We start from the raw sequence: 21,605 nt of genomic DNA, 5'->3' as shown, positions 1-21,605 counted from the left end.
TCCCAACATTCATGAAATATGCATGCACTGAGTCTCTGAAGAGAGGGGGGATGTGAGGAGAGGAAGGAAGAGAAAGGACTTTGCAGGAGTATGGTAATCCAATAAAAGAGGATTCCCATCACAACACTGGCTGCTTGCTCCGTTGGAGACACAGGAAGTGAAGAAGCCTCTCTGCTTTTCTCAGTAGGGCGGCACTTGCTGACTACCTCTGCAAGTTTTTTCCATCTAAAAGAGATGTCCTGTTAAAGGAATAGTTTACTCCAAAATTAAAATTCAGTCTTTATTTAACCCCACGTCATTCCAAACCCATATGATGTATATTCAAAGTTCCTTCATGTAAGGAACAAACTAGGGATGTGGACCAATGACGTGACATGCAATTTTGATGTCCAAAGCCATTTATGGAGTAAAAATAAGGAATGTTTATAAAAAACACATTTATTGAATCTATTAATCTCTGTTTATCAAATGATATGAACATGTAATGAGGGTTTTACAAAGTTTAAGAATTATTAGACATTATAGTCACACAATGTCATACCGGATAACTGTCTGGACCTCATGGTGAAATGCAAAAAAGCTACAAAAAGTGTTAAAAATCAAATAAAACCTAAAATCTCTGCCACAGGCCTTATTGTTTGAGTGTTGCCAACAATATATATAAATATTTTAAAAAAAATATGACATCCAGTTGATTGTTATGCTTTGGAGCATTCTGTCCCAAAACTGGCAGTCAACCAATGTCATCCGCAATAACAAGCAATCTGGAGCAATTTTATGGGGCATTTTATTTTGACACGTTATCAGACAGGATGTTACACAATCAGGAAGACCCTGAAGGACCCCCAGACAATGGTGAAAGGTTAGTAAGTCTCTCTTAAAATGTGTTTAATTTACACTTTTCGCTCAGTGGTACACTATGTAGTAAAATCCTGTCATTTGGGATAATGCTAAAAAAAACTGATTAAGGTTCAAACTGAGTTTTGTCATACCGGATAACAATTTTGTCATATAGGATAACAGTTTTTTTCTGTTAGCCCATAATGTCATCCATTATCCCGGATGACACATGTTTGACATTATATTCTTTTATACAGTTTTCAGCTTTTATTTGTATAATTTCCATTCTTATTGTGATAAACACATTAAAGAACATTGTTTAGTTAAATACTAACAAATTATATATTAATAATAATATTTTATAATTAAATTAAATGATTGTCCAACCTGTCATATTGGGGAATCCGCCCCTTTAAGAAAAGGCCGTCCACTCTAGTGACATCACAATGCAGTTTTTTTCTCTCTTCAGTGACGGGAAATTCAACTGGGTAGAGTTGCACCAGCTGTGCATAAGTTCTCACTTAAGTTAGGATGTAAAGTTCACACTAAGGGCTTAGTAACTACTAGTTAGTTTGTAACTAAGTCAGTGCTTAATTTGGTTGCACCACCTGTTCTTAAGGCAAGACTTAACTAGTAGGTCGTAAGCTCTCCGTAATGTTATCAAATTGTTAGCAGCAAGTTAATTCTCCTATGATGGGTAGTGTCATTAAAGCTACACATGTACATTTTTTTGGTAAAAAATAAAAAAAAATTATTAATGAGTGCAACAAATCCATCTTCCAAACCATGTCTTTACCCAAATACACTTTGATAAACCTATAATTATGATATTATATTATAAATATTTTAGAGCTGTCAGGACGAATATCGTGGGAAATTGCATACATACGTCATTTGCCCTTGCGTGTTGATGTCATATCCATACACAGAGAAAATAAGATCTGGCTACTGTAGTGCATGTGTGGGAGTAACTGAAGCTGAAAGTTTGTTGTCACAACGAACGAGAAAAAATGACCATGGATCATTCAAAACGGCAAACTTCCAGAGAATCACCAGTTGTAAAAACAAAGAAACCCCGAACAGAGCAGAGTCCAGAGCATGTAAGCAAAGAGGAGCGACGTGACACTTTGCTCAATAACCCGCTCCATGCGTGTGTGCTCCACTCAACCGCTCACGGCCCAAGCAGATGCTCCACTCAAGCACCGCTCACGCTCACCGGTAAAAAAGTGTTGGCTCAAATCCTGCCCCGACATTAAATTTCTCTGTAGTATACTTCCAAGTACGTACACATGGGGTCACTACAGTGGCCCGAGCAACTGCCCCTTTGCCCACATGAGTCACATATTTCTCTGTTAGCACGTCATTGAACATCTTCAAATAATGCCATAACATTTGTTTTCAGTTCTAATTACCTTTAAACAAGTCATCAAACATGCCTCTAAAAGTGACAAAATATATGTGCATTGGCACGGAAACTCGCATATGCGCAAATTTGCGCTTTTCAGTTTAAACTGGACCCGAGTGATACAACTGACCCAGAAAACCACAATCTTTTCAACTTTCAAGTTTGTTCGAGTCGTTTATGGTAATAATGAAAACATGGACTGGTAGCATACCAGGTAAAATATTGCAGGTAAAAGTGAAATTCATAATTGTTTTTCAGTTGTCTCCACGGAATGATTATACTGTAGATTTGATACATTAATAGGTTTCTGATTTAATGCTATCAGACTTTGGGTCTGTAAATTAAAATGAGCAATTTCTCATCCAAATTTTGTGTTCAGTTTTAAAGGGTGTATTAAATTATCCAGAAAAGAGCAGTGAATGTTCTTCTCTTTTTCCAGTGTTGTTGCTTTAATATTCCCTACAATTTTATATGTATGAATTATATGCAATCTAAAGGACTGTGGTTATTAATATCATAATTATTATATTAGTAGATACCATGTGCTCCCTTTGTTTTTCATTGATATTTTTTTAAGCAGCATAAAGAGAATCTGGACTTGTGTCACAGTTCCACCGGACTCCCTCTCTCACTCCTCACTCTGCTCTCTCTCCCTCACTGCCGACACAGCGCTCACTCTCCCCTGAGTTGATCGCACGCACCTGCACTTCATTTATATCCAGCCTTCACATTCACTCTTTGTCTGTTCTTGTCAGTGTTTTCCCGGATACTACGGACTCCCTAGTTTTGTCTAAACTTACCTGTGTATATACTTACCTGTTATTGTTCTCCTCGTCAGAGTTTTGTGTTGGTTCATCCTCCATTTGTTCCCCAGTGTTTGGACTCTCCTGTGTCAGTTAAGTTTCCTGCAAGTATCTAAAGACTGTTGTTAGTTAACCATTCATCCGTTCATCGCACCATTTCCCTGCCTGGATATTACTCACCTACTGTTTGCATCACAACTGTATTTGGATTTCTTCTCTGCTTCATTCACCTGTTCAATAAACCCCGCGATTGAGTCCATATCTCTGCCTCCGTGAGTTTCTCCGTGACAGAAGAACTGACCACCAAGAAGGACTCAGCGAGGGCTTCCAATATTCCACCAACACCGAGCACAATCATTAGGCTCATGGAGCTGACTGGTTTATTTCTGGAGCTGTTCAAACAAGATCTTCCTCTCCTGGAATATACAACAATGTTCTGTAAACTCGTTACCCCAAACACAATATCTGACTGAATATTTATGGAATGGGACTGAACTTCCACCGACATACAGCTCTTGCGGAGATGGAGAATCTTTCTTTTGTGGAATATGTCTGAGCCACGCTGGCCATCCATTACCACTCGCCATTATTGACACGCTGGACAGAGAAGGTAACTCCTCTTCCAACATTCCTCCTAAATAAAATTTGGGGGGGCTAACCCTCTCCAAGCTCAGGTCACATTCTCCCCTTACACTGTGGGTTATGGTGGGAACCCCAGGCCACTGCCAGCACCCATGCCTGCCACAGTAAATAAGTCACCGCCCACACCTGCCACGGTAAACGAGCCAGCGCCCACGCCTGCCATGGTAAACGAGCCAGCACCCACGCCTGCCACGGTAAACGAGCCAGAGCTGACGCCTGTAGCCTCGACCATCCCAGAGCTGACACCTGAAGCCTCAACAGTTCCTGTAACAGCGCTCCCAGCTGTCCAGAGAAAGAAGAGAAGAAAAAGGACTCCCATTCCCCAGTCGATTCTAGCGCTTACATTCATGGAGGCAGCTCCCCAGCCACTGCCTGTGCTCTCTTCCACGGCTTCTTGCTCCAAGCCTCCCACAGCTCTGCCTCTTGAGCCTTCTGCGGCTCCGTCTTCCACGGCTTCATCCCTCGAGCCTTCCGTGGCTCCGCCTTCCATGGCTCCGACCCTCAAGCCTTCAATGCTCTGCCTTCTACAGCTCCTCCCCTCGAGCCTCCCGTGGCTCCGCCTTCCACGCCGCCACCCCTCGAGCCTCCCGTGGCTCCACCCTCCATGCTCCGCCCCTCGAGCCTCCCACGGCTCCGCCTTACACTGCTCCGCTCTTCGAGCCTCCCACAGCTCCGCCTCTCGAGTCTTCCATGACTCTGCCTTCCTTGGCTCAGCCCCTCGAGTCTTCCATGGCTCCTCCTTCCACGGCTCCACCCCTCAAGCCTCCCGTGGCTCCGCCTTCCACGCCGCCACCCCTCGAGCCTCCCGTGTCTCCACCTTCCATGCTCCGCCCCTCAAGCCTCCCACGGCTCCGCCTTACACTGCTCTGCTCTTCGAGCCTCCCACAGCTCCGCCTCTCGAGTCTTCCATGACTCTGCCTTCCTTGGCTCAGCCCCTCGAGTCTTCCATGGCTCCTCCTTCCACGGCTCCACCCCTCGAGCCTCCCATGGCTCCACCTTCCGCGGCTCCGCCCCTCAAGCCTCCCACGGCTCCGCCTTACACGGCTCCGCTCTTCGAGCCTCCCACGGCTCTGCCTCTCGAGTCTTCCACGGTTCCACCTCCCACAGCTCCGCCTTCCCTGGCTCCACTCCTCAAAACTCCCCGGCTCCGCCCCTCGAGCCTCCCATGGCTCTGCCTTCCTTGGCTAAGCCCCTCGAGTCTTCCATGGCTCCTCCTTCCACGACTCCGCCCCTCGAGCCTCCCACAGCTCCGACTCCCACGGCTCCGCCCATTGAGCCTTCCATGGCTTCGTCCCTCAAGCCTTCCATGGCTCCGTTCCTCAAGTCTTCCATGGCTCCGCCCTTCGAGCCTCCCACGGCTCCACCTTCCTTGGCTCCACTCCTCGAACCTCCCCGGCTCCACCCCTCGAGCATCCCATGGCTCCACTTTCCCTGGTTCAGCCCCTCGAGTCTTCCATGGCTCCTCCTTCCACGGCTCTGCCCATTGAGCCTCACAGGCTCCACTCCTCGAGCCTTCCATGGCTTCGTCCCTCAAGCCTTCCATGGCTTCTTCCCTTGAGCCTCCCATGGCTCTGCCTTCCTTGGCTCAGCCCCTCGAGTCTTCCATGGCCTCCTTCCACCACTCTGCCCCTCGAGCCTCCCACAGCTCCGCCTCCCATGGCTCTGCCCATTGAGCCTTCCATGGCTTCGTCCCTCAAGCTTTCCATGGCTCCGTCCCTTGAGCCTCCCACGGCTTGGCCTCATAATCACCTCCTGGATCCTTCACTGTTATCTGTTTCTTCCTGCCCTCCTCATCCATTTATGGGTGACAGGAGTCACCCTTTGGGGGGGGGGGGGGGTTCTGTCACGGATCCACCGGACTCCCTCTCACGCTCCACACTCTGCTCTCTCTCCCTCACTGCCGACACAGCGCTCACTCTCCCCTGAGTTGATCACACACACCTGCACTTCATCACTGACCAATCAAGGACTTCATTTATACCCAGCCTTCACACTCACTCTTTGTCTGTTCTTGTCATTGTTTTCCCGGAGACTACGGACTCCCTAGTTTTGTCTAAACTTACCTGTGTATATACTTACCTGTTATTGTTCTCCTCGTCAGAGTTTTGTGTTGGTTCATCCTCCGTTTTTTCCCCAGCGTTTGGACTCTCCTGTGTCGATTAAGTTTCCTGCAAGGATCTAAAGACTGTTGTTAGTTAACCATTCATCTGTTCATTGCACTATCTCCCTGCCTGGATATTACTCACCTGCTGTTTGCATCACAACTGTATTTGGATTGACTTGTTTTCTTCTCTGCTTCATTCACTTGTTCAATAAAACCCGCGATTGAGTCCATATCCCTGCCTCCGTGAGAATATGCATCAAACGATCATGTCTTGTGCATGCGCTCTTTATATGTACTGCAAGGTTTAACCATGGATTTAACAAATAAAAAATATTTGTCCTGCATAAAGTGAGATTTTGTCCAATATATATATATATATATATATATATATATATATACACACATATTCAATTGAGGGTGCTCTAACGTTTGCAACCCTGCAGAACTGGGCCAGCATCTAGCTGGCAGCTGCACTGACATGATGGCAAAACAACAAGATACCTCACTTATCTATTAATTTATTATCGAATAGTAGTGTAGCCTACTTGCTCAACTTTTGCTGGACTACCATGTTTGCGTAGCACATCATCGTGCTCTCTCCCAATGTGATGCATACGATTCTAAAAGGAATATTTGCTAATTCTCATGGTCTCTCCACACTCCCTTTCGATTTCTTCATTCTTAACTTTGATTTATACTTTGCATTCATTTAGGCTATAAGGTTTGCAACTTCACTAAAACCAGTGAAATTCGAGTTCAAATCCAGGGTGTGCTGAGTGACTCCAGCCAGGTCTCCTAAGCAATCAAATTGGCCCGGTTGCTAGGGAGGGTAGAGTCACATGGGGTAACCTCCTCGTGGTCGCGATTAGTGGTTCTCGCTCACAGTGGGGCACGTGGTAAGTTGTGTGTGGATTGTGGAGAACAGCATGAGCCTCCACATGCTGTGATAATCTCCATTGTCATGCACAGCGAGCCATATGCTAAGATGCACAGACTGACTATCCCAGAAGTGGAGGCAACTGAGTCTTGTCCTCCGCCACCCAGATTGAGGTGAGCAACCGCACCACCACGAGGACCTAGTAAGTAGTGGGAATTGGGCATTCCAAATTTGGGAGAAAAGGGGATAAAAAAATAAAATAAAAATAAAAAACATTACAACGTTTGACCTTATCATCATGGTATTTTGTTGTAAAATAATTGTAACCACAAAATTAAACATGGTTAATAGCTATATTAAAACCATATTACTGCAGTAACACCATGCATTTTTTTTTTCTCTTTTTCTCCCCAATTTGGAATCCCCAATTCCCAATGCACTCTAAGTTCTTGTGGTGGCGTAGTGACTCATCTCAATATGGGTGGCGGAGGACGTCTGAGACCGTCAATCTGTGCATCTCATCACTTGGCTTGTTGAGCGTGTTACAGTGGAGACATAGCGCGTGTTGAGTCTTCACGCTATTATCCGCGGCATCCACGCACAACTCACCACATGCCCCACCGAGAGCGAACCACATTATAGTGACCACAAGAAGGTTACTCCATGTGACTCTACCCTCCCTAGCAACCAGGCCAATTTGGTTGCTTAGGAGACCTGGCTGGAGTCACTCAACACGCCCTGGATTCGAACACGTGACTCCAGGGGTGGTAGTCAGTGTCTTTACTCACTCGCCCCAACACCATGCATTGTTTTTTGTCATTAACAATTTTTTTTTTATTCCACACTCAAATCAACACAAACAGCACTTGAAAACATGGAATCAACTTTCAACAAAATACACCCCCCCGCCCCCCAAACACATATCCCAGTGGTCAGACACCGAATAATAACAGACACACATACAAGCAGACAGTCCAGAGAAAATACTCAGACATAAAAAAACACAAAAAATTGCCCAACAAAAAAGAAAAAGGGTTCCACACATCAATTAATTACATACACATCATTTAAACTGTCCCTCTCCACTGTTCCTCCATGGCAATCCTCCAAGAAGGCCAAATAAGTGCCCCACTTCTTCTAAAAGGCACCCAAGCTGCCCAGCCATCTATGCAACATCTTTTCAAAGGCCGCCACTCTGCCCAATTTGGTGCACCACTCATGAAATGAGGGTGCACCAACCAACTTCCATTCCCCCAAGGATCACTTTCCTGCCAATCATCACACTGGTAAGGACCCAGTTTTTAATGTGTGTATTCCCTAAGTTAACCCCCGCCCCATCACCCAAAATACAAAGTCTGGGGCAGAATGAAATCTGAGTGCTCAGGATCTCACAGACATAACTCTGAACCCTCGACCAAAACTCATGAATCTTAGTACAATACCAAAAAATGTGGGCTTTGTCCCCATCCTCTGATTGGCATCGCCAACAGGTGGGTGTATCTTTAAGACCAAGCCTATGCAATCTAGAGGGAGTCCAATAAAAACTATGCAGAATCTTAAATTGAATGAGGCACATCCTTGCATCCCTAGACACAGAAGTGACATTTTTAAAAATCCTACCCCATTCTTCATCCTCCAGTACTACAAGTCTTTCTTCCCTAACTTCTTCAGAGATGTCAAAACCCCGTCCCCTAGACTCTGAATTAGCCAGGAATAGTACGCTGAAGCCTCGTGACCCTTTCCAAAAGCCACTAGTACTATCTCAAGAGTGTCTGCAGCTTTAAGGGGCTGCGTACTACACCCAAAGATGGTACAAAGTAGATGGCAGAGCTGTAAGTACCTGAAGAACTGAGATCTGGGAATCTCAAACTGCGGTGTAATATTTTCAAAGGCTCTCAATGCTCCATTTTCATACAGGTCACTCAGCGTAGCAACTCCCTTCTCAATCCATTCTGTACAGCAAAAAGGGTACTTGTTAATACACAATTTCACAACGTTCAGGTAAATGTCCGAATTGAGCATGCAGGAAACTTTTGTCCACACTAACTGCATGTGTGAGATAACGGGATGTGTCTTTACTTCTCTGGGCAGCTTGGTAGAAAGACATTGCAATGGCAAGATAGGGGCAAGGACCTCCTAATAAAGAGCCACGGGGATATAAATAAAGAGCTCTTTCAGGCGGAAGCGACCAATGCGCCAAATGTCCGAGACCAAAAGCATGATAGTAAAACAATATTTTGGGGAGACCTAACCCACCTTTGTCAATTGGCCTATGTAACTTGTTAGAATGCATTCGAGGACGTTTACCATTCCAGATAAAAGATTTAGCAATACTATCAAATTGCTTAAAATAAAAGAGGGGAACTTCAGTGGGGAGAGACTGTAATAGGTAGTTACATTTTAAAATTCAATTCATTTTTATAACATTAACCTTCCCATTCATAGATAATTGTAATGAAGTCCACCTTTCCACATCACTCGAAAACTTTTTTATTAAAGGGTCAAAATTAACTCTGACTAAATCACATACATTTGCTGGGAATAAAATACCCAAATACTTAATGCCCTGTTTGGGCCACTGAAAGGTGCCCAGCTGAAAAGCTGTTACCGGGCAGAACGCTGTCAGAGCCAAAGCTTCGAATTTAGACCAATTAACTCTGAATCCCGAAAATTTAGAGAAGGAATTGATCATTCTACGGAGGCAAGGCATAGATCTAGTGGGGTCGGAGATGAATCATAAAATATCATCTGCGTAATGCAAAAGCTTATGCGCCACACCTCCTGCCACCACCCCTGGAAAATCATCCTCCTTTCTTATCGTGGCTGCTAATGGTTCCAGAGCAAGACAGAACAATAATGGGGAAAGAGGGCATTCCTGCCGGGTGCCCCTATTCAGAGTCAAATAATCTGAAATTAATCCATTAATTTGTACCGCTGCTACAGGGTGTCTATAAAGTAACTTAATCCAACCAATAAATGAACTCCTGAACCCATACATTTCCAAAATCTTAAAAAGATAATCCCATTCTACCATATCAAATGCCTTTTCAGCATCAAGTGAGATGGCAGCGACCGGAGACTGATCATTTGCTACTGACCACATGATATTGATGAAATGCCTAATGTTATCAGAAGAACTACGGCCCCGAATAAACCCCACCTGATTTATATGAATAAGAGATGTTATAACTTTAATTAATCAGTTAGCCAAAATTTTTGACAACATTTTTACATCTAGCTGGATCAGGGAAATTGGACGCTAACTTTTACACTCGCTTTGATCTTTGTCCTGTTTAAGAATCAGACTGATCCGGGCTTGTGTCATGGTTGGGGGAAGCTTTCCATTCTTTAATGATTCAATATAAACTTCTAACAAAAGTGGAGCCAATTCTGTAGCATAGGATCTAAAAAATTCAGAAGCAAAGCCGTCTGGCCTGGGAGCCTTCCCTGTAGTAAGGACTTAATTACCTCGTTAAGCTCCTCCAAGGTTATCTCAGAATCAAGATAATTTTTTTGCTCAGTCGTCAATTTAGGGAGTTCTAATGGTTCCACAAAGTTTCTAATATCTTCATAAGTAGACAAAGACGTGGAGCTATAAAGATCAATATAGAATTCTTTAAAAGCATTATTAATATCAATGGCCGAGGTAAAAATTTCACCACCAGCAGATTTCACTGAGGGAATGGTAGAAAAAGACTCTCTCTGCTTTACATATTTAGCCAAAAGCTTCCCTGCTTTGTCCCCCAACTCCAAATGCCCTAACCAAAACTCCACTTTCCGCGACAAAATAGTTTTATGTCTGTATTCCAATCGGGTCAATTCTCTGAGGCCATCAGATGACATTCGGCGCTTCAGCTCTGCTTCGGCACTTTTAATATTCTCTTCCAGCTCCACGAGTTCTCATGCTTTGGATTTTTTGGTGAATGAGGCAAACTGTATGATCCAACCTCTAAGAACAGTCTTAAGTGCCTCCCAAGCCATGCCCACAGAAGATACTGAAGACCAGTTGGTCTCCATATAAACACTGACTTCAGTCTTTAACATTTGTTGGAAATCAGGATTTTGCAAAAGAGATACATTAAAAGCACCAACTATATGATTTCTTTTTCTCTGTGTGTGGCAACATCTCTAAACTCACCAGGGCGTGATCTGAGACTAAGATGTTTCCAACTGAGCAATCCACAACAGATTAAATGAGGGACTCCGATATAAAAAAAAAAAAAATCTATTCTAGAATAAATCTTATGAACTGATGAAAAAAATGTATAGTCCCTACCAGATGAGAGTCGCCAAATATCTACAAGACCAAGATTTTTACACATCATGTGAAGTGTCAGTGTTGCTCTAGGGGGCTTACACACTTTTGCTTCACTATGATCAAGGATTAAGTCCATCAATAAATTAAAATCCCCTCCCAATATTATATCATGAGGGGTGCCAGCGGCTTGCAATGTCCCATCAAGATCTATAAAAAATCCCTGATTATCAGAGTTAGGTGTGTAAATATTAGCCAAAATCAAACTTTGCCCCTGAATGTCTGCAACATCCCTTCAAGATCAATAAAAAAGCCCTGATCATCAACGTTAGGCGTGTAAATATCAGCCAAAACCAACCTTTGCCCCTGCATTTCTGCTAAAACATTAATGACTCTCCCTAATTTATCTTTAATCTGTTTGAGACATTTGAATTGTAGATGTTTATTTATCAGTATGACTCCCTTACTCTTACTCGAGCCAGCACTAAAGAAAACATGTCCACCCCATATCTTCCCAAATTTTTCAGCTTCCTGCAGGGAAAGATGCGTTTCTTGAAGAAAGACTATATCATATTTCTTATGCTTAAGAAAAGAAATAACCTTCCTTCTTTTTATGGGGTGCCCCAACCATTCACATTCCACATGGAGAGAGACAACCCACTCATATTAACATTTGACATTTTGATATAATGAAAAAAATAAATTGTGTTAAAAGCAAGATTATACAGACCACATTCCCTATTAATGCAACAATCAAACCCCGAATTTCCCCCCCGAACAAAACAAACAGAAAATAAAACGTGCACACGACAGCGCCAACCGGTGTCCATCCCTCTAAACTCAAAAGGTCCATGTACGCCTACGAGAACCCCCACGACAACTTTGCCGTCGGATTGCTAAAGTCCGGTGCTTCTGCACAAATTTTGTGAGGCAAAATTACATAACAGAAAATACTATGTAAAACAGACCCCAGCCAACAGGCAAAATAAACACAAAGAACAAGTAGACAATTCACAGAATTGTCTTGAAGGTGTGTTCCTTCACAAAATAAACTCCAGCTGATATAAAGCCATTCAGTTTCCTCGGACAGACAAACATTTGTTCAGTGAGCCGGCTGTTATGAGTGTGGCAGATGACGTAATCATTCTAATGACCCTTAAAAATACTCCACAAAAACAAACTCCAACCAACAGGAGGCATAAGCACAAAGAATGAACAGATTCATCCACAACTGTCCCGAAGCAGTGTCATTCCACAAAACAAGCTCCAGCCGCTAGGCAGAATCAGCACATAAAGAAACAAAACAGGCATCCCGGTTCCTTGGATGATCAAGAGTCAAATTCACTCGGAGGCCACATAAAAAAAATACACCATGACTTACTCAGTCCGTCAACTTTACAAAAGAAGTCCTTTATGCGAGCATGTAGATATTTTGCAGTCATCCATAGTGTCCATTCTCAATCTGGCCGGGAACTTCAGTGTAAAAGCGATCTTCCATCAATGCAAAAGTTTGCCACAAAACAAACTCCAGCCACTAGGCAAAGACAACACAAAAAGAAACAAAAATGGCACCCAGCTTCCTTAGACAGTCAAGGCACTGAACAGCGAGTCAGTCCACTCACATAAGAAATGCCCAATGGGTATGGATTTACTCACCCATAGTTTGTATGAAGGCCAGTGCCTTTTTGGGGCATAAAAATACTTTGCTGCCATCCTTGGTGTCTATTCTCAGATTGGCCAGAAACATCAGTGCAAAAGCGATCTTCCGTTGATGTAAGAGTTTCTTACATTCCTTGAACCAATCGCGTTTCTCGTTGAATTCGCAAAATCCGGGAACAAGAAAATATTGTGATTCTTCCAAGAGAGCTTTCCTTTGCTCCTCACCTGGCGCAACACAAGATCTTTATCGGATGATCTCACAAATTTGCTAGTCGCTCACATGTCTGCTTCTCGCATGGCATCACGTGACCTCCCCCAACACCATGCATTGTTAATTGCATCAAATCTACCCCAAAAACATGTTTAAAACTATAGTTACTATAGTAAAACTACATTTATATTCATTTTGTGTATTATTACAAGTAGTATTAAAGATTATATTAAGAGTGGAGACAGGAAACAGAGAGGGAAAAATCTAACTTGAACCCAGACCAAATTGAGATACATGCGTTCCACCTTGAGCTACTGCAGCAACACACTCAATATGCTGTTTGCAGGTATTATTTAGATCTGGGTGCAAATAGTCAAAAATAACATCGAGCTTTTGGGCAACATCGAATAGCAGACATTATCTACTAATAAAATACAAGACAGATAACGAATAACAAAGTACCGTTTATTTGTGTTTGTCTTTTGTGACAAGAACTTACAGTTTTGAAATGCATAGCTTTTCTGGTTATTACATAGCATAAAACTCAAACGCATATTGAGACAAATATTATTCAAATGATGTGGTCGCAATACTTCGAGCCTTTTTCATGTAATGGCAAATTGTGATTCTTATTCAACTATTTTACATTATTTAATTTGATGCTTCCATAAAGAATAATTCGGTTTACTTTTTCTTACGTTATAATTGCCATGAGAATATAACATATGATACAATGATATAGCCTACATATAAATTAATTAATTCACATTTGATAGTCTTGTTTAAAAATAGAAAATATGGGCTTGCCTATGGGCACTTTAAATTAAAGCACAGGCTCAGCATCTTGACAGTTTTCGGAAGTTTCAGTTGTTTGAATATGCTGCCTAATGATGCTCGCTCAATGTCAGTGTATACAGGTATGTATAAAAATAATCAAAACTGATAATTCTCTCTAATGAAATGTGAAATGAATAAATAATCAAATAAGTTCCAATGCATGGGCATCCTCGTGAACGCTAAATGTTGCAGGAAAGTGTTTATCATGATTTTCATTGCTGCGTCCCTCCAGCAAATCAGTGTTGTTTGTTCTTGTTTCTTCTACTTTATGTTGGTTGGCAAAACAAGCATCACTGCCTCAAACTGAATGGTCGTGAGTGACGTTGCAAGAAACAGCTTTAAGGTATTCAGCTCTGGCCTATTGAAATTCTATGGTTATAGCGCCCTTTAGCAGTTTAAAGCTGCTAATGACTCAATGCGGTGAACGCGGCAGCAGAAAGCTTACTCTGGATGGATACCCACTGTATGTCAGGCTTTACAGGGTTAAGAGAACAAAAATAAAATGTGTATCTTTCTACCCATTATTTGTAATATAATTAAATACCATGATAAATAATACAATTATACCATGATAAAAGCTTTAGCAATTATCGTGATGTGAAAATGTTATACTGTCACATGCCTATTTAGTAGTACTCTTTCTCCCATTGCACCTGCAGATGAATTGTTTTGACCTGTGACATCATAGGAATACTATCTATAGTCCACCAAAGAGAGCTCACCTTTACCTCCTGGCAAACAGGAGATTTCAGGTTCGTTGCGCCCAAACATGTATATGTTCTTCTGCTCAACGTAACCCCAGTTAACAGTTTGCCAATGCACAAAAAATATCAGTGTATCCTTTAATAAAGTCCATGCCCCGCCAAAGAGACAGAAGTTCAAACGCTGCTAGATCCATATTAAAGGTTGGTTCTTCTGTAATGTTAGCCGAGTGACAAACCAAGAGATGAGGATCTAACTGCAGCTTTAATTAAAGAAGCACCAAACAAACACCGGAGATACACGAAATAGACAAACGCTGGAGACACAAGAATTCACAAAACAAACACTACATCCATGAAGGACAAGAACCAACAAAGACAGAAAGCGCATGAGGGCAATATATACACCGGAGCAAACAAGGTTAACAAGACACAGCTGGGGAACAATCAGAGGGGAACAAGGAACAGAGACAAGTAACTAAAACATGACTTCATAAGAAAGTCCTAATGTGTTACAATATGTTAATTTTATTGTAGTAGCTGACAGAGAATTGCTTTCATACTTTATGTAGCCTAAGCAAAATGGGCTTTAAAACAAGGGACTAAAAAAGGTTCAAGGAACGAAAACTAAAACTGAAAACAAACAAAAAAATTTGCAGAAAGTAACTGAAAATGGGAAAAGTTATTTTCAGTTGTTCCAGAGTGAAAACATTTTCAAAGGACAAAAGGTACACTGCCGTTGAAAAGTTTGGGGTCACTTGACTGAAATGTTTCTCATAATCTTAAAAACCTTTTGATTTGAAGGCGTATGCTTAAATGTTTGAAATTAGTTTTGTAGACAAAAATATAATTGTTCCAACATAATAATTTATTTAATTACAAAACTAAAATTTTATAAAAATAAAAAAGCAGCTAATAAGTGCCCAGTATTGATGGGAACTCCTTCAATACTTTTAAAAAGGGAGGTCATGTGACGCCATGCAAGAAGCAGACGTGTGAGTGACGAGCTCTGCGCACTTTGCTAAATTTTTTATTATTTTCACGTTATTGTCTGGTGAAATTTGATACACCCAGTTACACATTTGCTCTTTGAGGCAAAACATGGCAAAGAAGTCAAAATCCTCGGGCTCTGGAGACATTAAAAGACACTTACATGTTCAGGATGAAAGCCCCGACAGGCCTACAGACCGGGGACTCGATTTGGATGCGGCGGGAGAGGTGATCCAGCGTCAGTTGTCCAGCATGTCGGTGATGTTGACGAAGGTTCTTGCTGACTTGGAGGATCTCACTGTAATACGTCGATCGATTACGGCGATGGAATAAAATTCTCTGAGTTAGTTACAAGAGTGACTGATGTTGAGAGACAAATCGATTGTCTGGAATCTTCGGAGAGGGAATTCACCGCTAATCCGCCCATCATCAAAGTTGATTTGGAACATCTCCTTGAAAAGCTTGAAGATCTTGAGAATAGAAGCCGCAGGAATACCGTTCGAATTGTTGGAATTCCTAAGCATGAGGAGGGCAGAGATATGGTGAAATTCCTAGACAAGCTTTTCCAGTGTCTGATCGACATAACAGGGTACAAATTGGAAATCGAGCGAGCTCACAGTGTCCCAGCTCACAGATTTGCTGAGGTAGACAGGCCCCAATCGATTCTGGACAAATTTCTGAGATCATCCGATAAAGATCTTGTGTTGCGCCAGGCGAGGAGCAAAGGAAAGCTTTCTTGGAAGAACCATAATATTTTCTTATTCCCGGACTTTGCGAGTTCGACAAGAGAGAAACGCAATCGGTTCAAGGAATGTAAGAAACTCTTACATCAGCAAAAGATCACTTTTGCTCTGATGTTTCTGGCCAAACTGAAAATAGAAACAACGGACGGTCGCAAAGTATTTACATGTCCCAATCAGGCAATGTCTTTTATTCAATCAATGGGTGAATAAACCATTGGGTGTTTCTCATGTGAGTGGGTCGACTCACTGTACTTACTCTGGCTTTTGAGGAAGCTGGGCATCATTTTGGTTTCTTTTTTCTTTTTGCGTTGGCTCCGCCGAGCGGCTGGAGTTTGTTTTGTGAATAACACTTTTCCTTAAAGAAACTTTTGCTTTGACGAAAGATTACTTTTGCATTGAAGTTTGAGAGTGAACACTACGGATGACCGCAAAATACCTACATGCTCACACAAAGGATGTCTTTTATAAAGTTGACGGATTTTGTAAGTCATGGAATATACTTTTATGTGGCCTCCAAGTGAATCGACTCGACCATCCGGGGAACCGGGATGCCGGTTTTGTTTCTTTTTGTATTGGTTCCACCTAGCGGCTGGAGATTATATCATCCACTGAACTCATAACAGCCGGCTCACTGAACATTCGTTAGTCTGTCCGAGGAATCTGAACGGTTTTATATCAGCTGGAATTTGTTTTGTGGAAGATCACACCTTTGAGACAGTTCTGTGAATGAATCTACACATTCTTTGTGTTCATTCTTCCTATTGGCTGGGGTTTATTTTACAAAGTATCTTCTGTTATGTAATTTTGCCTCACAAATTTGTGAGGCAAAATTGAGCAATCCGATGTTAAAGTTGTCGTGGGGGCTTGTGGGTGTTCATGGACCTTTTGAGATTAGAGGGACTGTCGCCGGTTTGTTTTGTTCGGAGGGAAGTTCGGGGTTTGACTGTTTCACTAATAGGGAATGTGGTCAGTATAATTTTGTTTTTGACACACAATTAATTTTTTCTACTATATCAAAATGTCAAATGTTAATATGAGTGTACTATCTCTCTCCACATGGAATGTAAATGGGTTGGGGCTCCCCATAAAAAGAAGGAAGGTTATTACTTTTCTTAAACGTAAGAATATCATACAGTGTTTCTTCAAGAAACACATCTCTCCCCATAGGAAGCTGAAAAATTTGGGAAGATATGAGGTGGACATGTTTTTTTTAGTGCTGGCTCAAGTAAGAGCAAGGGAGTCATTATATTGATTAATAAACATCTACAATTCAAATGTCTCAAACAGATTAAAGATAAATTAGGGAGAGTCATTAATGTTTTAGCAGAAATTCAAGGGCAAAGGTTGATTTTGGCTAATATTTACGCTCCTAACGCTGATGATCAGGGCTTTTTTATAGATCTTGAAGGGATGCTGCAAACCGTTGGCACCTCTCATGATATAATATTGGGAGGAGACTTTAATCTTTTGATGGACTCAGTCCTTGATCACAGTGAAGCAAAAGTGTGTAAACCCCCTAGAGCAACACTGACGCTTCACAGGATGTGTAAAAATCTTGGTTTTACAGATATTTGGAGACTTCTGAACCCATCTGGTAGGGACTATACATTTTTTTCATCAGTCCATAAGATTTATTCTAAAATAGATTTTTTTTTTTTTTTATATCCAAATCCCTCATTTCATCTGTTGTTGATTGCTCAATTGGAAATATCTTAGTCTCAGATCATGTCCTGGTGAGTTTAGAGTTGCTGCCATATACAGAGAAAAATAAATCATATAGTTGGTGCCTTAATGTGTCCCTTTTGCAAAATCCTGATTTCCAACAAATGTTAAAGACTGAAATCAATGTTTATATGGAGACCAACTGGTCCTCAGTATCCTCTGTGGGCATGGCTTGGGAGGCACTTAAGGCGGTTCTTAGGGGTCGGATCATACAGTATGCCTCATTCACCAAAAAATCCAAAGCACAAAAACTTGTGGAGTTGGAAGGAAATATTAAAAGTGCCGAGGCAGAGCTGAAGCGCGTATGTCATCTGATGGCCTCCCCGACTGAAATATAGATATAATACTATTTTGTCGTGGAAAGTGGTGTTTTGGTTATTCAGGGCAAGACAGTCATACTTTGAGTCAGGGGACAAAGCAGGAAAACTTTTGGCTAGATATATAAAGCAGAGAGAGTCTTTTTCTACCATTCCCTCAGTGAAATCTGCTGGTGGTGAAATATTTACCTCAGCCACTGATATTAATAATGCTTTTAAAGAATTCTACTTTGATCTCTATAGTTCCACGTCTTCGTCTACTGATGAAGATATTACGAACTTTGTGGGACCATTAGATCTCCCTACACTGACGACTGAGCATAAAAATTCTCTTGATTCTGAGATAAACTTGTAGGAGCTTGATGAGGTAATTAAGGCCTTGCCTACAGTCAAGTCTCCGGGGCCTGATGGCTTTTCCTCTGAGTTTTTCAAATCTTATGCTACAGAACTGGCTCCACTTTTGTTAGAAGTTTATACTTGTACTTATATTATATGAATAATTAAAGAACGGAAAGCTTCCTCCAACCATGACGCAAGCCCGGATCAGTCTGATTCTTAAAAAGGACAAAGTTACCGCCCAATTTCCCTGATCCAGTTAGATGTAAAAATTCTGTCCAAAATTCTGGCTAATCGATTAAGTTATGACATCACTTATACATATAGATCAGGTGGGGTTTGAGGCCGTAGCTCTTCTGATAATATTAGGCGTCTCATCAATATCATGTGGACAGCAGCAAATGATCAATCTCCGGTCGCTGCCATCTCACTTGACGCCGAAAAGGCATTTGATATGGTAGAATGGGATTATCTTTTTAAGATTTTGGAAATGTATGGGTTCGGGAGTACATTTATTGGTTGGATTAAGTTACTTTATAGACACCCTGTAGCAGCGGTACAAACAAACGGGTTAATTTCAGATTATTTTACTCTGGATAGGGGCACTCAGCAGGGTTGCCCTCTTTCCCCATTATTGTTCCGTCTTGCCCTGGAACCATTAGCAGCCGCGATAAGAGAGGATGATGATTTTCCAGGGGTGATTGCGGGAGGTGTGGCGCATAAGCTTCTGCTTTACGCAGATGATATTTTATTATTCGTCTCCGACCCTACTAGATCTATGCCTTGCCTCCACAGAATTATTAACTCCTTTTCCAAGTTCTCAGGATACAAAGTCAATTGGTCTAAATCCGAAGCTTTGGCTTTGACAGCGTACTGTCCAGTAACGGCCTTCCAGCCAGGCACCTTCCAGTGGCCCAAACAGGGCATTAAGTATTTGGGAATTTTATTCCCAGCAAATTTGTCTGATTTAGTCAGAGTTAATTTTGATCCCTTAATAAAAAGGTTTTCGAATGATGTGGACAGGTGGGCTTCATTGCACTTATCGATGATTGGGAAGGTTAATGTTATTAAAATGAATTGTATTCCAAAATTCAACTACCTGCTACAGTCTCTCCCTGTAGATGTCCCCCTCTCTTATTTCAAGCAATTTGATAGCATATCGAAGTCCTTCATTTGGAATGGTAAGCGTCCCAGGTTAAATTTCAATAAGTTACATAGGCCGATTGACAAAGGTGGGTTAGGCCTACCCAAGATTTTGTTTTATTATTATGCATTCGGTCTTAGACCGAATTTGGCTCATTGGTCGCTTCCACCTGAGAGATCCCCTCCCTGGTTTTGTATTGAAAAGGAAGTTCTTGCCCCTATCCCGCCACTGCAAAGCCTTTCAATTAAACTAGCCGGAGAGGTCAAGTCGCACCCCATTATTTTGCATTTGCACTCGATATGGACAAAAGTGTCCAGAGTGTTTAATTCTGATATTTATTTAAACATAGCCTCGAGCATATGGCTGAAACCTAAACTATGTATTAATAAGTCCCCTTTTTGTTGGTCAGATTGGATTGTGAGGGGGGTTAATACACTTGGTGTCCTATATGAGAGTGGAGTATTGAGACCTTTTGAAAATTTGGTTCAACATTTTGGCATTCCCAGATCTCAGTTTTATAAGTATTTACAGCTGTGCCACCTACTCTGCATTGTTTTTGGGAGTGGCACGCACTCCCCCAGTGCGGCAGATACTCTGGGAATGGTGATTGCTGCTTTTGGGAAGGGTCATGAGGCATCAGTGTATTACTCCCTGCTAATTCAGAGTCTGGGGGACGGAACTTTGAATTCTCTCAAAAAATTATGGGAGAAAATCTAAACTTGACATTGAAGGAGGGGGTGTGGGCTAGACTCCTAAAAATTGTCAAGGGTTCGCCTTATGCAATTTAAGATTTTACATCGATTTTAATGGACCCCCTCCAGATTGTATAGGCTTGGTCTTAAAGACACACCCACCTGCTGGCGATGTCAATCAGAGGTTGGAGACATAACTCATGTCTTTTGGGGGTGTGTTGAGATCCAGGAGTTCTGGTTGAAAGTTCAGATGTATTGTACTGGGGACTCAGCTTTCACTTTGTCCCAGAGTCTGTATTTTGGGTGATGGGGTGGTCATCGACGTTGAGAATCGGCACATAAAGAGTTGGGTCCTAACGAGCGTCATGATCGCCAGACAGGTTATTTTAAGGGGTTGGAGGTCGGTTGGAGTGCCCTCATTTCATGAGTGGTGCTCGGAGGTGGGTTGGTGGCGGCTTTTGAGGAAGGGTTGTATATAAAGCTGGGAAATCTGGGGTTATTTGATAGTAAATGGGGCAGATATTTGGCCTTTTTGGAAGGCTTTCGGGGAGGGGTAGTGGAGAGGGATCTCTATTTTAAAATATGTGTGTGCAATTTGATTGTTTTTTTGAAAATATGCTTTTTACGTATTTATTTTTTTGTGTGTGCGTGTTTTTTTTTTTTTTTTTGTTTTTTTTTTAATATTTATGACCACTGGGGTTCGTTTGTGTCGAGTGGGGGTGTTCGGGGGGAAGGGTTTAAGTGTACATAATTTGATTCCGCATTTTCTGTGATGTTTAATTTGTTGAATGGAATCAATAAAAATTGTTAATAACAATACTGTTTAAATAGCATCCCATGGTGATACCACAAGAAGCTGGTTGAAAAAATGTCAAGAGTACATTTCGGCAAATTCTATGCAAAGGGTGGCTACTTTAAAGATGCTAAAATATTTTTAAAATAAAATATTAAAAGTTTTTTTAGTCACAACACAACTCCTATAATTCCATTTCTGTTCTTCCATAGTTTTGATGACTTTACTATTATACTTCAATTTGAAAAATAATAATATTAAGAATGAGTAAGTGACCCTAAACTTTTGACTGGTAGTGTATATCAGGGATGCCTGATGGTTAGATTATTGTCTGAGAGAAAAAAAAAAGAAAAAAAAAAAAAAATCGCAGTTAACCATTTTTATTTTTTTTTTTTATGATTATTTGATAATTTACTTATGCATCAGCACTGATGCAAAAAATGCATATCATATTACAACTGAACGTCTTAGTGGACATATTTCTGGGGGATATGTGGACGCTAAGGGCAGCCATACAATATGAAAACTGATAAA

General features: G+C 41.7%; 1 protein-coding gene across 3 annotated transcripts in view; it reads right to left on the bottom strand.

Moving 5' to 3' along the window:
* Window positions 1-21,605, bottom strand: part of LOC127433275 (peptidyl-glycine alpha-amidating monooxygenase B-like) — a 339,472-nt gene that overhangs the window by 305,602 nt on the left and 12,265 nt on the right. The window lies entirely within an intron of this gene.

This window comes from Myxocyprinus asiaticus, chromosome 43, assembly GCF_019703515.2.
Source record: "Myxocyprinus asiaticus isolate MX2 ecotype Aquarium Trade chromosome 43, UBuf_Myxa_2, whole genome shotgun sequence".
NCBI classification, from domain to species: Eukaryota; Metazoa; Chordata; class Actinopteri; order Cypriniformes; family Catostomidae; genus Myxocyprinus; species Myxocyprinus asiaticus.
The sequence above is the reverse complement of the archived record's forward strand: the minus strand, read 5'-3'. Positions and strand labels throughout refer to the sequence as shown.